The sequence below is a fragment of the Hyla sarda genome, chromosome 1 (assembly GCF_029499605.1).
Source record: "Hyla sarda isolate aHylSar1 chromosome 1, aHylSar1.hap1, whole genome shotgun sequence".
Classification (NCBI taxonomy): Eukaryota; Metazoa; Chordata; class Amphibia; order Anura; family Hylidae; genus Hyla; species Hyla sarda.
The window spans coordinates 600,546,337-600,564,755 of NC_079189.1; the positions used below are offsets into that span (position 1 = coordinate 600,546,337).

The 18,419-nt window shown below is 41.2% G+C and overlaps 1 long non-coding RNA gene across 2 annotated transcripts in view; it reads right to left on the reverse strand.

The window, feature by feature from the left end:
• Positions 1–3,624: 3,624 nt before the first annotated feature.
• Positions 3,625–18,419, reverse strand: part of LOC130297378 (uncharacterized) — a 28,903-nt gene continuing 14,108 nt past the window's right edge. For both annotated transcript variants that reach the window (XR_008849500.1, XR_008849499.1), the window contains 2 exons: positions 3,997–4,096; positions 3,625–3,776 (listed from right to left, as the gene is read on the reverse strand). This is a non-coding gene — a long non-coding RNA (uncharacterized LOC130297378). The remainder of the gene's footprint in view (positions 3,777–3,996; positions 4,097–18,419) is intronic.

Consider the following 18,419-nt stretch of genomic DNA (forward strand, 5'->3'; position numbering starts at 1 on the left):
ATGCGCCATGCAATATGGTGCAGGTACACACCTGAATGAATTGAGTAAAAATACATTTACCTGTCATTCAGTTTTAACACGATACCCTACTTACATGATTAACCCTAAGAATGGAAATTATTTTAATCATATGGACCTACAGAATAAAGATAAGGTGTGATAAAAAAAAAATGTACTGTGTAGAAACGGAAGCCCCCAAATTTACAAAATGGCGTGGTTTTTTCAATTTTGTCTCACGATTTTTTTTCCATTTCGCTGTAGATTTTTGGGTAAAATGACTGAAGTAATTACAAAGTAGAATTGGTGGTGCAAAAAATAATCCAAATGGATTTTTAGGTGCAAAATTGAAAGAGTTATGATTTTTTAAAGGGAAGGAGGAAAACTGAAAATCCCTGGGTCCTTAACCCCTTCCCGCTATATTACGTATGCATATGTCATGAGCGGGCTCCTGCAATAGAACATGGGGTCACAAGCTGACCCCCGCATCATATCGCGTCGGTCCTGGTGGCCATCAATGGCCGGGGGCTGTCTGAGAGTTCCAGAGAGTAATAACAGGTTATGGATACTAGATTTATAGGGATAGAATGTTAATCAAGAGATTTGTTCTGATGCCATATTAGACGAAAAATTCCTCCCCAACCCAATCATGGGACAATTGGCATCAGCCTCATTGGGGGTGGAGGTGTCTTCCACTGGATCAATACAGTAAGGTCTTAGGTTGAACTGTTTTTTTTTTTTCAACCTCACAAGCTGTTATGTAAGTAGACATCATGCAGGGAGGAGGCCATCAAGAAGCCGTAAGCAGGGGTGTCTCACTAAACGACAGTCTGTTTTGCATTAACGATGCGAAACAGACTGTCGTTCAGTGAGACGTCCCTGCTCTGGATGAATAATCTCTAGGTATAAACACAAGACTGGTGGGTGCAGGAAGTCTTCTTTTCTACTGGATTCACTTTAAAGGTTAGTTCTAGACGTGTATATTTACCTTGCACTCCAGTGGAGGACATAGACACCTGGTTCCCGTGATTTAGCTGGTGGCTCTGTACTATGCAGTGCATTGCCCATTCATTTTGGCTCATAGTGGTTGAATAGGAACAGTGGTTGGGAGAAGGGCTGCATTGTTCCCTTCATGTCTAGGAAGTTTCACCTAAGGTGTTTGTCCCTAGACATTTCCCGGAGAATCTTCCTGAGAGTCTAGGGACTAACTTTATCACCTCTACCATGTAGAATATTATAAGCAGAGAAACATCTTGTGAATTTACAAAGTTTATTCTATGGAGCGGTTTCTGACATTCAGGTTCTATACAGTAACAACACTCCTGTAGTGGCGCCTCTCAGGATAGTAAATACTTTTGTGGATAGTCCTTTCTAGTTAGCCACACAACCATTTGGCATGATATAATATTTAGATGCTCGTTGTTTATGATGATTTCTTTTAAGTGTGTCTGTAATGTCCATTGTCCAAAATAGAAAAGTCCAGATTACGTTACATTGGTCCATCCTGGGAGATTATTAAATTAACTATCCAGCAAAAATGTTTAACCAATGCACCTAGGATGTAGAATATCAGAGGCTACAAAAGGTAAGTAGAGGTTGGTTTTTGTTATACAGTCTCCACACGTTCCTGCCATCTGCAGCTCTGTAAAGGGAACATCTCTGCTCAGCCAATCAGTGGCTGAGGTGGGACATTGCTGGGTCCAGTGATTGGCTAAGCGGCGCCGATACATGTAGTCTGTTGCTTGGTGTAGGGAAGTTTAGTGGCACAATACTGGAGGCCACAAGGGAGGTAAGTAGAGGCTGTTTCTGTTTTATCATCTAGCCTGGGCACATGGGTTATCCAGTGAAAATTTTCATTTTAACCACTAATTTATTTTAGGAATAATCAATCCATTTAGGCATGTAATCCCTCAGGGTTTTGAGTAAATGAGCTCCAGAATGTAGGGCTATAGAATTATTTACTTCTTTCAAGCCGGATGGGCTAAATTCTACAATTTTGTTGTATTCGTGTAGATTTGTGACGTTTTGTCCTTTAATTTGATGTATAGTGGATATTTTATCATGTGAAGTAGAGGCTCCTACCACAAAACAAGAACAAAACACTTAGGGCATGTTCACATCACGGAATATCCATGTGGAATTCCGCTGCAGCATTGATTTGATTTCAATGGGATTCTGCTGCTCTGTGCACATGGTGGAATTTCTGTAGCAGATCTTTGTCGAGGCCAAAATTATGTTTTCTGTGGCAGAAACAATAGACATGGCAATGCAATTCCAAACAAAATTGAAGAAAGAATTGACGTCTACGAGACGGCACATTTCCGAGGGATCTTAACGACCACTGGATTGTACAAATGTGCGGAATGTCTGTCCGTGTTTTCCGGGCAGACATTCCATACATTTTACACTGTATGAACACAGCCTTAAGGTCAGAATTGTTAAAAAAAAAAAATTTAAAAAAATGACACACCCTTCAGATGGTGAGAACATGTTAGATGGTGGAAAATAAACCAAGATTTCTAAATTCCTCCAGGGCATTAAATTTTATTTCCATTCAGGATTTCTGTATTTTCCACTATGACCCAAAATAGAACCCAAACCTCCTACAAAACGTTGTCCTTTCCTCTTTTACCACTTCTACCTTTACATGCATCACCGTCAGTGAACTGAACGCAGAATAAAATCATCATCATGTTTACTGCATAGTGAACACTATTTTTGTAAAAAATGTTTTAACGTTCTCCAGTCTGAAAAAAAAAATCTGAATTTTATTACAAATCAATAGGTAAATAGATCATATAGGAAGCATCGCCCGTAATTGAAATTATGGTCTTTAGGCCGGACCACTCAGCGCATATTATGACCTGCTAGCTTGTATACTGTATCGGAAATCAGACACAGGGCACATAATTTTTGCTGCAATTTTTTAAATAATTTTATATATACAGTACATATAAAATATTTGCCTATATTATTGCATATAATTTTTGCAGGAAATTTCAAATATATTTTTCATTTTTATTTTTTATGGAATTTGCAGCAAAAATTATATGCAATCATATATGCAATTTTAAAATATAAATTTCATATTGTCTATGCACAAAATCGTGGCGAATTTCTCTAAGTTTTCAAAACCGTCCATAAGCATTAAAGGGGTACTCGCTCTGTGCATAATAATGGGTGATACAGGGTGCTGGAGCATCATGATGACACGACTCCACCCCCAGAGCATGTCTGGGGTAGGCATGGCAGCCACGGAGCCCAAGGTAAACCCTCTGGCTGCCTGAACAATGGATTGCAACCCTCCGAACTTTCCCCCAGCCGCCACCCCACCTCCATGCCCCTGCCATCCCCCCACCCCCCACAATTGCACTATACTACCAACAGCCATTTAAAGGTCCCTTTAAATGCTGTCAGCTATTAACCCTTTAGATCCTCAATGTCAAAGCTAACCACACGGTAGAGCACAGGCTCAAGTCAAGAGCCCACATCATACCTCCTTAATGGCATTAGCGGTCTTTATGGGGGTTAAAACTAAATTTAAACCCAAAAAGAAGAACTGCAACCAATTAAAACCCCTTCCACCTGAATAACTGGAGGAGTCACCATATATACGTTATTGTCAGTTTTACTTTATGTTTATATGAGACATATGCATAGGATCACAGTACAGGCATGGTAAATGGGCACAATAACAGGACACATCAGATCTGAATTTTAACAACCTTCATCTTGGATCGTATCCTTGTTCCCGTCTTCTCCTCAGACCTCAATTATATCTAGAAGTAAAGAACAGATCAGAATGACTTTTCCATTCACAGCTATAGAGTCATAAGACGTGACCTTCTACAATCCGCTTATAGCCGCTTACTGCTCTCTACCTGCACACACATGATCCTGCCAACAGTCCTGACTATAAAATGAAAAATTTTTAGGCATTCTTCACAACATTTTTTTTTTTTTTTTTTTTTTTTTAAGGGGAGAGAACATGCAGCTTACCTCGTCCATCTTATGGGCTGATGTGTGGTTACTTTTTGGAATTACAAATACATAACAGTCATGGCGGTGCTCCGATCTTCACCCTTATCTGGACAAGTCACTATATTCAAAGATACAAAACATACAGAGAGGATTAGTAAAGAGTTAGAAAAGCTGCCCATATAGGCCAGAATCTCTATTTTTTTAACCCACCCTGGGCATGTAAAGTTAGATTGCCAAGGTTTAAAAAAAAAAAAAAAACATTAAAAATTTTTTTTTTTTAAAACACACACACACACACAAGATAACAGTGCATCAAGCTCAATTTATAACCTCTTATACCTACTGTGTTGATAAAAAAAAAAAACCCTTATGAGGCTGATGCAAATTGCCCCATTAGAGGAAAAAGGTCTTCCCAACTCCAAATATGGCAATAGAATAAATCCCTATAAAAGTTATATAGATTGGTAATATGGCAGCTAATAGAGCGTTAAGCACAGTTTAGTGTAACATGTTTCAGGGTCTAACATGTGGTTCTAGGGTCCTAATCCTAATAATCTGTTTGCAGCTTCATTTATTGTGGTATTCCTGCTGACTACACCAATACTTTCTTAGAGTCCCAAGATGGCCAACGACCATTTGCAAACACATTTAGGCTTTATTAATTTAGAGAAAATGGAATTGGAGGTGGGGGGCTCACACTAAATAGGTGATGAATGAGTAGCGAGGTGCTGTATGATACACGTTAACCCTACGTGTCTAGGTATAATATAGGGATATATGGAGATACAGACCTCTAGATACTCATAGGCTAATATTCTATGTGGGATGTAATGATGGGATATGTAGTGATTAATGGTCTGGTGTCGGGATGTGGTGATAGTATGTTAATTATTGTATATTACTGACTGGATGTTATGTCAGATTGCTAAAATAACAAATATAATTAGATTAGATAAATGTAGTATTAATAAATAAATTATATATAAAATAAATACAGGCTAAGTGATAAAAGTTATATTAATAAGATTTTAATTTAGTATTTTGTGTGCGGTTGTGAAGGGCCCTTGCACTGACCACACCTTTAATGACTAATTAAAACAAAGAAGATAAAATACATTAGATATAAATATAAGCAATAGATAGCTGTAATAAATTGATGCAATGGATTGATCCAATAGAGATTAATGCAATTGGGGGGATATTAATTGGGAGGGCTTCTGTTTTTGAAGTATTGATCTTGTAACCCGACAAATGCCCATAATCAGTTAATATCCTTACCCAATCTCCATGCGGCATTGAGGGGTTACGAATGGTCAAAAGGACATCATCCGCAAATAGCGAGATTTTGAATTCCCTATTTTTAACCATTAAACCTATATCAGGACAATTTCGAATGGAGGCTGCTAATGGCTCTATACTGAGCACAAATAGGAGCGGTGAGAGGGGGCACCCCTGACGTGTGCCATTATACATTTTGAATCTAGAAGAAGTGGCATGTGGTAATTTGATCTGAGCAGAAGGTGTGGTGTACAATTGGGAGACAGCAGTAAGGAAGGGACCATTTATACCATAATTCTGAAGCGTAGACAGCAGGAAAGGCCAGCTAAGCCGGTCAAAGGCTTTCTCTGCATCCAGTCTCAAAAGAAGACCCGAAGACTTTGTCTTATTTAATATGTCAATGAGGTCAATGGCTCTCCTAGTGTTGTCTCCTGCCTGACGGTGAATGACAAAACCAACTTTGTCTTTGTTCACAAGGCCAGGTACCACGTTGCTCAGTCTGTCCGCCAGAATTTTAGTGAATAGTTTGAGGTCCGAATTTAGTAAAGATATGGGTCTATAACTTGCGCATTCTGATGGGTCTTTCCCAGGTTTAGGGATCACAATGATATGAGAAGCTAGCATCATGGGGGGGGGGGGGATAGGTGTACCCTGAAGAAAGAAATTAAACAGTGTTAATAGATGGGGGGCCAAGATATCTGAGAAGGTTTTGTAATATAAGTAGGATAGTCCATCAGGACCTGGCGATTTACCATTAGGTAGTGCTTTAATGGTATCAATTCTTCCTTAGAAATTGGAGAGTTTAATTCATTAAGCTCGATGGATGTAATTTTTGGTAACCCACATTTTCCCAAGTAGTCTTTAATTGTATTGTCCCTCTGGGTTTTGTTTGAGGATAAAAAAAAGAGGGGAGGTGATATATTCAGAGAGTATTATTCTCAGTTATATCAGCCATACATTCAGGGTCATAGGCTATATGGCCGTTTGTGTTCTTAATGGCTAGCGTAGTTGTGTGTGAGGCTAGAGAGTTCAGTTGCGCTGCCAAAAGCGTGTGTGGTTTGTTAGCTCGGGCGTAGTATTTGTGTTTCATATAGACTAGAAGCTTTTCTACTTTCCCCACCGCCAGGTCTTTCAGGACATTATGGGTCTGGACTATTTGTCTTAGGATATTAGTTGAAGGCCTATGGGCCATTCTATCCTCCAAAGATTTAGAGAGTAAACTTAAAAAAGATGCCATGGGAAAGACTAAAGCTTTAAGTTTAGAAGCCAAAGAAATGCAATGGCCTCTAAAAACAGTCTTAGGTGCTTCCCATACTGTAGAAAAGCTATCAACACTGAAGTCATACTTTGAGCAAAATTTGGCCAAACATGCTTCCAAATTTATCCTATGGACCTCTTGTTTAAGCAGAGTTTCATTGAGTCACCAGTGGCAAACCTTACCTGGTGTAGAAGCTGGTTTGAGGTCCAATGTTACAGGAGCGTGGTCAGACCACGTAATAGGATGAATTGTCGCACTGCCTGCTAGTCTAAGGCCAAAGAGATTTCCCATAAACATATCTATCCTTGAGTGGGTGGTATGTGGTGTTGAGTAAAAAGTGTACTCCCTACTATTTTGGTTAAGAACCCTCCATAGGTCAAATAGATGATGGCGCCTAACCAGTTTCCTAAGAAAAGAGGATAAGTGGGTTATAACAGGAGATGGATTTGGGTGTGAAAGGGAGTGTCTGTCCATAGTTGTGGAAAATGGTAAGTTAAAATCCCCTCCAATCAGCAGAGTGGCTGGGGGCAGTTTTGCCAAAACTCTCGTGAGAAATGGAATTTGTGATGTGTTTGGTGCATATAAGTTACATAGGACTATGGGTATATTGTAGAGCTTTCCTGAAATTATTATATATCTCCCACCTGGGTCTAGGAAGGTATCAGAAATCTGGAGAGGACATGAGCGGGAAACAAGAATGGCTACACCCATATCTCTTAAATCTGAAACAGTAATTTCCCTATAAATGGCAGGATACGTCCTTGGGTTACCTAGGAGTCCGTCTTACACCCACATACGCTTCCCTATATAAGCAGAATTTCCCTTGTCTCTTCCAAAATATACAAACATTGCTAGACAAATGGGCCCCAATATCACTCTCCCAAAATTCCTGTATCTTGTGGAGACTTTGCCTGTCCCCATTCCCAAAACTGCCATTAAAAAGTTTCAAACTATGTTGCTTAAATTCATGTGGAGGGGAGGGAGGCATAGGTTGTCGGCGGCGGTCCTATCTGCTAAAAAACAGTTTGGAGGCCTGGCCATGCCTGATATATATATTTATTATTATTTATTATTTTTTATTTAATTTTTTATTTTTTATTTTTTATATTTTATAATTTTATAATTTTATAATTTTAATTTTATTATTTTATAATTTTATAATTTTAATTTTATTATTTTATAATTATATATAAATATTTGGCGGTGCACCTCCGGAGAATTCCCTCATGGACCAAATTTTTGGCATATAGCAGGTAGACTGAAGTTGAGAAGTTGTGGATTTCTCCTATACACCCATCCTCTATGATATGGTCATCCACCCCCTGCACTGTCACAAGGAACCTTTTGGGGCCAATGAGACTAACTATTAAAATCTGGAATGAGGCCTCCTCCACATACCCTCTTAAATCACTAACCTCTCTACTCACACAATGTTATTTAACCCTAGTATTCCAGATAGTGACGACATCAGGACTGTCTCTCCTTGGATCACAGCCAAGATATTTTATTTAGCCGACTTGGTTGATCCCATTACTCGAAAGCTTCTAACCCCACAATCTACTAGTGACAAATTTCACATGACAAGAGAGTCCCTGTCTCACTTCCACACCATTCAGGAATTCACCCATCCCATCCTTCCCACCTCCAACACCCTTTGAATCTATCTAAACGAGACACCTCCACTAGAGGCTTGATCTCAAGAATGTATGATATCCTAATATCTCCATAGGACACGTCTCAACTACGACACCCATATGTGACCAAGTGGGAATCTTATTTAGGGAAATCCCTCACCTTTGCACAATGGCAGGTCATATGGTCACGGGCAGCTAAGTCCTCGACTTGTATCACACACACAAAGAGAACCAGTACAAAATCTTAATACATTGGTATCACACGCCTGAACTGCTGCACCGCCTCTTCCCGCAGCTTTCACCCATCTTGTTGGAGGTGTATAGAGATATTGGTTCTATACCACATATTTTGGGACTGCCCACTTCTAAGACACTTTTGGCTGGAGGTGCAGTCACTAGTTAGTGGGATGTGGGACCCTATAATCCTCGGAGACATATCTTCTGAACATCCCCCCCCCCAGCGGAATCACTACCATTCAGTCTAAACTCTTCTTACATATACTCACTGCGGCCAAGTGTCTTGTGGCTCAGTGGTGGAAGAAAACTGATAGCCCCCCATTCCAGATGCTACTAGATAAAATCACAGACATACAAAGAATGGAAAATATGTCCGCCATGGTGGAAAACAGACTGGATGCTTTTGATACTTTGTGGCGCCGGTGGGATGAATATGTGGAGTCCCTGAGAGTGGTTTGAGGCAGTAGACAGACCCTGAGGAGCTGGAGCCGAGTGGATACTTCTTTATTCTCTTTATATTCCCTACTTATCCGTCCCTTTATCTTTATCTTCCATACTTACCTGTCTTTTCCTCTATTAACTTTCTACCTCTTACAAACTTTTTACCTCCTTTTTTTTTTTAACATTATTTTACATCTTCATTGCATATTGCCTGGATTATTTACCATAAGCTGAGGTGTAATGGATCCGGAGTCAAAAGATATTAGTATCCTCTAATAGCACTTCATATTATACTGGCTTCATTTTATTCACTTTATTATCTGTTAGTATCCGGGGAAGACCCCACATCAGAGACATGAAGCTTAGATAAAAGCAGTTATCTAACAGAGCCGACCTGAAATAATCTGGACTTTACAACATCTTTACAGCCGGATCTATGTTATGTTGTAACCTGGTCTTTTTAATATGTAATGACTCTGTATATTATTCTATGTACTTTTATTTTCATATTCTCAAATATCTGTTTTAAAGAAAAATTCTTTAACAAAAAAAGTTAAAAAAATGCAATAAAAAAAATTCTTGCAATAAAAGAACAGCAGTCCCTAACAGCAATTAGGGACTGCTGTTTTATTGCATGAATTTTTTATTGCATTTATTTTTTATTTGCATGAATTTTTTATTGCATTAATCTCTATTGGATCAGTCCATTGCATCAATTTATTACAGCTATCTATTGCATATATTTATATCTATTCAATGTATTTTATCTTCTTTGTTTTAATTAGTCATTAAAGGTGTGGTCAATGCAAGGGCCCTGCACAACCGCACACGAAATACAAAATAATTAAAATTTTATTAATATAACTTCTATCACTTAGCCTGTATTCATTTTATATATAATTTATTTATTATCTAATCTAATTATATTTATTAGTTATGTTATTTTAGCAATCTGTTAATTATTGTAGAATACTGACTGGATGTTATGTCATACTATCACCACATCCCGACACCAGACCATTAATCACTACATATCCCATCTTGACATCCCACATAGAATATTAGCCTATGAGTATCTAGAGGTCTGTATCTCCATATATTTTCCTATATGCTTTATTAATTTAGCCTGTGACTCAGTGCTTCAGTTTCAAACACCCAGAAACACTGACTAAGCTTATTAAGTAATTGTACCAGGTATTTTAGCAGACATGACTTGTACCAGAACTTTATACCCCCCAAATTAACACTCACTAGTAGATCCATGGTCTATGATTGGCAAACCAGTCTGGATCTACCAGAGTGATAAAAATACATTTAAATTGTAGAAATAATACAATCAATATACTTCTCCTCCCAGGTTCCGGAGATGTGTGGCCCTAACCTGCAGAAAGTCAAAGAGAGCTTGTCGAAATCTCAGGATGAGGCCTTGTTCAATGTGCTGCCTAGTTTCTTAGCCCTGCCTACTCTCCTCACATTCCCAAAAAAAATAGCAAAAACTAGTTTTTTGGCCACGACTACTGTGGAAGCTACTTTGTTTCAAATTAAGCAGTCCACCTGCTGGAGACTGCAAGGGCAAGGAAATTTATACTAAATGGTTTATTAGAAAATAATATGGCCTTAGGGTGTGAGTTTTTTTTATTTTGTTCTAAGCATTTTGTGAATAGATGTTGTTTTTGTGTTCTAACATCCCTGGTTGGAAAACAAAATCCTGTCTACAACAGTACAAAACGTTAAAACTTTTTTTTACCATTTTTCTTTGTTGGTTACCATTCTGACCACGTGCTCTGTGATTCCTTGTTAAACTATATTTTACGTGTAAATTCTTTACCATTGTACGGAGAATGTCTTTTATTGTGTGAAGGGTGAATGATCTTATCTGTAATATAACAAGTCTCCCCAGCTCTAGGGATTGTAGGGAATTGTTTGTTTCTTTATATTCTATGAAGGCAAGGAAAAAAAAAAAAAATTATCCAGTTTCAACACAAGCTGTTATTAGGTACCTGTCATGAAGAGAAAAAAAACTTCAAGGCTTAAACCATCGTTAGTATAAGACACTGCCCAGCCAGTATTCTCCCAGCCCTCTGACAGGGAGCACATGGTAGGCGTTCACACTAGTTGTGGTGCTCTGTGGCGGCCATTGTTACTGTGGTGCTTTGTCTGATGTTGCACGACGTAGATCAGCTGGCTTGGTCAAGCAGTAGTGGGGCTGCCTGGCCACAGGGTTTGGTACGTCCCATTTAGTTTCCTTACCAGGAAGAATTCGGAACAAGGACCCAACCCTTCGTGATCTAGATGGACAGGGATGATGACTTGCAGACAGTGTGTCCCACAAGGTTTAGAGATGAACTGGCCCAAGGGTCTTCCCTCCAACAGCCCCCTGGCATTTCTTTGTCTAGAGATTGGTATTCTAGTTGGCATTAGGGATAATATTTTCCTTACCTTTCCCTCCAGAATCTCTCGATCTACCCCAAAAGAAATTTCATCCCCAAGAAATTTCAGCTTTTTTTGTGGTAACCTTTCCATTGGGAAACCCCAATATCTGACATTTTCTAGCATCGTGCATAACTCTGGAACCTAACCTAAAGGATTCCATGTGTTTGGCCTACACAGTTTTCTAAACAAAAATGCCAGAAAAAAAAACCTGTAAATGCAGTTTTTGAGCCAAAGCATATTCAAAAGAAATATAAAAGAAAACACCTTTGCTTCTTCCTACTAGATCCACTTCTTACTGACGCAAAGACATTTTTTTTTTACAGTGGCAGTGTTCCTAAAAAATGCCAGAAAAAAAACCCTGTGTGGAAACCTAGCCTTAAAGGGGATTGACATAATTTGGCTCAAACTGTATTTCGATAAAGTGCCACCTGCCCAATGCTTGAAGGGACATTTAGACTAGCAAGAAGCCCTAAAGCCAAACCTCACCGACTCTGCAGATGTGTCTGCAAGAAACCCTGTGACCATTTTGAGAAGAGGAAAGAACTGATAAGGAAGGTTCAACCTTTTATTTATGGCCAGTCACACCTCCATAATGATACTTCTAGATCATAGACTCTGGAACAGCATGCAATGTCAAACAGATGCTTATCTTGTTATTTCCCTCAATAGGAAAAATAAAAATAGATAATGGGGCCTACAACCAAATACCCTACAATGGGGTAAATCAAAGGCCTTAGGCCTAGACTGTGTTACTTCCTTACAAGGGCTGGCCCGTACAGGAACCTTACCACCCCTGTTATACCCTTCCCTTCTCAGGTGCACTACTAAGTATGGGATACCTGCAGAGACCCTTGGAGTTATAGTATTATAATGCAGGTGCGTATTGTACAATTGGAGGTGCGTATCATACAATTGCTCTCTTATACGTAGTCTTCTTTGGGACCCCCTCTGCTCCTCCACACCCCTCTCACTCTTCCTCCAGACCTCCAGAGATGCCAATAGGTATTAGTGTTCTAATTGTAATTTGGCATTCTTTAAATTATGACAACAGATGTGTATTACAGCATCGCATCATGTGTTGTAGTACAATCAGTGTCATTAGAGCAAAACAATTGAGAGGGGTACTGCAGCAAAAAGTAACTTATCGCCTATCCACAGAAGAGGATAAGTGCCAGATGTCTTGAACGGAAGTCTCAGGAGTGCGTTCTGGGCTCTGCATGCGCTCCATTCATTATCTAAGGGAGTGCCAAATAGACACAAGTGTTGTACTCTGGCATCTCCTGCGCTCCCATAGAAATGCATGGAGCACGGGCCAACACCAGCAAATGCTCCTCTCAGATAGCCGGGGCCCCATTCAAGACATCTGGCACTTATCCCCTCTCCTTTAGCATATCGCTAAATCAAAAAGGTACAAACTCACTACAGGTGCAAAAAAACAAAACAAAAAAACTAATTCTAAACAAATGGATTCAAACTTATAAATAAATTTATAGGAGTGTGCACAGGAGGGTTAATGGCGGGCATCAGAGTGGTCACTGATTTCCGCAATTTACAAAGGGGCCCTGACTTCTATGAGCCGGGACCCGCGGCCTATAAAGCAAGCACAGCTCCTGCGCTCACTGCATAGATCATACACTCCATATGGTATAAGTGTACACCCTTGTGCGCTAAGTATCAAGCAGCAAGGGCATATATTAAACACCCTGCATCCTCTAGGGAGTTTTAATATTTTATGGCGTTTTATACCTCTAATTAATTATCAGGGGTGTGGAAATTAAAAAAAAAAAAATACTTGTCCAAGGGACTAAAGCGGAACACAATCTACTTGTCCCTCACTAGACCACCAGGGATGGATATAAGATCCTTTAGACACTGCTGACAGCGGTGATCTAATGGGTTAATAGGTGATCGCAGTATGTCAGGATATTAGCGGTGGGAGAGCTGTAGATCCTCTTACACCCGAGACAACCACAGATAAGTCTAGATGTAACTTTTTGATCACCTTATAAAAAAATTCTCATATGAAGTGACCAAAAATGAGCAATTCTGGACTATTATTTACATTTACACCGTTCACCGTACGGTTTAATTAACATTATATTTTAATAGTCTGGACATTTCCACATGCAGCGATACCACTTATGTTTATTTTTGTACATTATTTTTATTTAAAGAAAATTGGAAACTTTTATTAGGAAAGGGGCTTATTCACATATATACGCACTTTTTAAAATATTTTAATCACTATTTTTCAGTCTCAATAGGGACTTATGTGTTACTGGGGGGGGGGGGGGGTGTTCTGCTTCTCCAGTTTATATGGTGCATTTTGTGTCAGAAAATGCTGGAAGTTGCATTTAGTTACTAGATAACTACAACTCCCAGCATGCCCTGATACAGCCTATGGTTCTGTGGGCGTTGCAGCATGTTGCACTTTATAGTAGTACAGTTAAGGTTATTGTGTAACATGCTGGGAGTTGTAGTTTTTTGGTTTGTGTCAGCTGCAGAGCCTTAGGATGTGTCAAGGAATACTGGGAATTGCAGTTAGTAACTACAACACCCAGCATGCCCTGATGCAGCCTATGGCTCTGCAGCTGACCCGAACCAAAACTACAACTCCCAGCATGTTACACTGTATAGTTCTACAGTTTATGTTCTGGTCCAACATGCTGGGAGTTGTAGTTTTGGTTCGGGAGTGTTTGTCTGCATCCGTGGGGCTCTTGGTTGGCGGGTGAGTATGAAGGGGGCGGGTTTCTGGGGGTGCAATTTAGTGCGGGGGCCACTAAAAATAAAATTAGATGGCACAACTGCCCTAATGCCCGACGTGACAGTCCGCTCCTATACAAAACATTCATGCATACACATCATACATGCACCAGCAACTGCCCCCATATACATACACACCCCCCCGCCACTGCCCCCCCACATCATACATTACATACACTCACACCATACATATACACACATCATACATACACCTGCCGCTGCCCCCCCCCACATCATACATTACATACACACACACACACATCACACTTAGACATTACATACACATCATACACACATTATACAGTACATACACATCACACACAGACATCATATACACATCATACATTACATACACATCACACACAGACATCATACATTACATACACACACACACATCACACTTAGACATTACATACACATCATATACACATCATACATTACATACACATCACACACACACATCATACATTACATACACACACCATACATATACACCATACATATGCACACATCATACATACACCTGCCGCTGCCCACCCCACATCATACATCACACACACATCGACATCATACACATACACTCACACCATACATATCCACCAGTGTTTCCCAACCAGGGTGCCTCCAGCTGTTGCAAAACTACAACGCCCAGGGCATGCTGGGAGTTATAGTTTTGCAACAGCTGGAGGCACCCTGGTTGGGAAACACTGATATACACCATACATATGCACACATCATACATACACCTGCCGCTGCCCCCCCCCATCATACATTACATACACACATCACACATCCACTCACACCCTACATATACAACCACCCTTCCTGCCACCGCCTGTATTCTCGGCCTCCTCACCTGAGCCGCCATGAGTGGACATCAGAGCTGTAGTCACCGCCGGTGTGAGGTGAGATTTCCGTCCTCCCCCTCACCCCCCCCCCCCCCTGCTCTGTGTTTTCCCCGTGCAAACAAGCAACCGCCCCGTGGTGGATTAGGTCCTGTGGAAACAGATCAGGGGGAGGGATAGAGCTGAGTGCGGGGGATGGAGCTGTGCACGGAGCTGTGCTCGTCCTTTCTCTCCCCCTGCTGTGTCTTCTGAGCTCCGTCCATCCTCCGGGAGGGGAGATAAGGGGGCTCTGCAGTCAGCTGGAGGCCGCCGCCCCCTCCATACACTCAGAGCCGGTGTGAGGTGGAGACTTCCATCCGCTCCCGCGCCTCACACCGACATTAAAGAAAAATAAGGGAGAAGTCTGTCTCTCCCTGCTCGCCCGATACAGGGCTAAATCTATAAACAATTCACCTGCCCGGTGCCCAAAACTACTTGTCCCGGGCGTCGGGCTATAGGATTTCCACATCCCTGAATTATGTATTTTTCGGTTATTTTGGGGTTGCCGTTTCCACTGCAAGGGTCCTGTGGGTGAAATTACTAACTCTGATGCAAAATTTATATGGAATAATATATGCTGATTACCCAAATATCAAAAATTGTTTGAGCACCAGTTATTTTTGTTTACAGAAAACCCACTGCAGAATAGAGTACTGAAGAGACTATCACCACTCTTTTTGCTTACCAAAACCTATAATTCCGGATTTTCTCCTGCTGTATCCTAGAGGAGTCAAAAGTCTGGTAATGTCAGGGGGAACACTGCACGTGCACCAGCCATGTACTTCTTGCCAGACAGAGCAAGGATTTTTGCCACCCTAGGCAAAACCTCATCTTGCTGTCCCTTGTTGTATCGTTTTGAACTATATACTGAATAAAGTCACTATATAGAGTTTAATATTTACACATACAGGAGATCAAAACCTGTCCAGAGGAAAAGTTGCCCAGTTGGCTATGGCAACAAGATTGCTTCTTTCATTTTGGAGAGTAATCTAAAAAGAAAGCAGAAGGCACTCCTTGTGCGGGATCAGCAGGTCAGGCCCATAGGGAGGGGGGGGGGGGGGGAAGAGATCTATCCCACGCCGCTTACCAGAGTTGTTGTGTGTGTGTGTGTGTGTGTGTGTGTGTGTGTGCACACAACCAACGGGAAGCGCCTGAAAGTTTGTGTGTCCTCATCCGCAGCCCTCCTTGAGATCGATAAGCTAGGAGATAGACTGTGGGAGTAGGAGATGTCGGCGCTGGATGAAGGAACCAGGAGAGGTAGTAGCATGAAATCAAGGTAGATTTATTGGATGCAACGCGTTTCGCTGCGCATGCGCAGCGAAACGTGTTGCATCCAATAAATCTACCTTGATTTCATGCTACTACCTCTCCTGGCTCCTTCATCCAGCGCCGACATCTCCTACTCCCACGGTTCATTTTGGAGAGGCCTTGTTAAAAATAAAAGCTAGCTGAGTGGTTCCTATGGGCCACTTTTACTTTGGGGGAGATTTATCAAAATCTGTGCACAGTGGCCATAGAGAGGTAGATACCAGCTGTACACAGGATCTGCAGACCATATAAGTGACTACATTCACATCCAGGTGATGTCTTCTCTGATCGCAGTTGTTTACTATTCTTTTTCCGACCCAGGGCACCATGATGGATCATCTTTATGGCATCTGCCAAACATTTTAGACTCCTTGTTCCAGCACATTTCTAACCTACAAACTATCCATGTGTATTTCTCCACACAGTAATAGAGTCCACTTTGTGCCCCCATAAATTAGGCCCCTCACGTTGCCCCCATATCTCCTCACAGTGTTCCTATATGCTACTACAGTTCCCCCATAGCAGGCCCGTGAAAGAAAAATCACCACTCACCTTTCCATCGTTCCCCCACAACTCCCATTCTCTGTGTGCGCACAGCATCATACAGAGACATTGCAAGCACAGAAAGCCCTGCCCGATGTGACAAAAAAAAAGCTGCTCGCTGCAGATAGTGCTCTGATAGCAACATAATTATTACTGGACTGGAAGACCTCTATTTCTATAGTCAAAAATTCAGCTTTTTGGCCAACTAATCCCAGCATATAAATTGGACAACTTTTTATTCCCATGGCAGATTCCAAACAGTGTGTGTGTGTGTGTATATAATATCAATATATAAGCATTATTAACCAATTAAGCATCTAAACAGATTATTATAATTGTATGTATAATTGCATTGGTTGTACACCCGGGAGCAGAGATGAGCAACCGGATCTGATCTTACATGCATTTTCCAAGGAAAAGGAGAGCCTCAAAACCTGGCTCTTATGAAAGTGTTGCCCAGTGGATGACAAAAATATTTTATATAAAAAAAAATAAAAAAAAACAATACATATCCCACATGCTCCTTGCACTTTACCCCGACAGCCTATGTACTAAATCCAAAAACTGGAAGGCTAAGGCTCCTACAGAATTACAAATCCCAATAGTGGACCTTTGAACCCACTGGTTTGATTCAATAAGTGCTTTTTTCCCTTTATGGACAGGGTCTTTTGACTCCGCATCCTTATTGCTTTATGCCATTTTGGTATATTTTCCTGTCTTTTAGAGATTTGTTCTCGGCTTGGCAGTTGAGGCCTTATCCTGCATAAATTAGTTCAGCTTTCAGGTGCTCCGGTGGGCTGGAAAAGGTGGACACAGTCCTAGGAAAGAGTCTCCTAGGACTGTATCCACCTTTTCCAGCCCACGGGAGCACCTGAAAGCTGAACTAATTTATGCAGGATAAGTGCTGAACTAATTTATGCAGGATAAGTCCTCAACTGCCGAGCCGAGAAGTTCGTGACGAATCTAACTCACTGTAAGTTCACTCATCTCTAATAATAAGCGATATCCTCTATGGCTGCTATTAACCCCTTAAGGACTCAGCCCATTTGGGCCATAAAGTGGTACACCACCCCTAGACATCTTATCCCCTATCCAAAAGGATAGGGGATAAGATATCTGATCGCTGGGTTCCAGCTGCTGGGGACCCCCGGGATCTTTGCTGGGGCACCTCGCTATCATTACTGCGCACAGGAGACTCGCTCCATGCTTAATGACGGGCAATAGAGGGGTAGAGCATAGTTACGTCACGGCTCCGCCCCCTCGTGACGTAATGGCCCGCCATCACGCCCCCTTCCATAGACTTGCATTAAGGGGGCGAGCCATGACATCACGAGGGGCAGAGCCGTGATGTCACGATGCCCCGCCCCCTGTATCTTCGGTCATTACGCACGGAGCAAGTCTGCTCTGTGCAGCGATGATAGCGAGGTGCCGCAGCAGAGATCCCGGGGGTCTCCAGCAGCGGGACCCCGGCGATCTGACATCTTATCACCTATCCTTTGGATAGGGGATAAGATGTCTAGGGGCACAGTACCCCTTTAAGGACTTTTATTTTTACGTTTTTGTTTTTTCCTCCTAGCCTTCAAAAAATCATAACTTTTAAATTTTCATCCACAGACTAGTATGAGGGCTTGTTTTTTGCGTGACCAGTTGTCCGTTGTAATG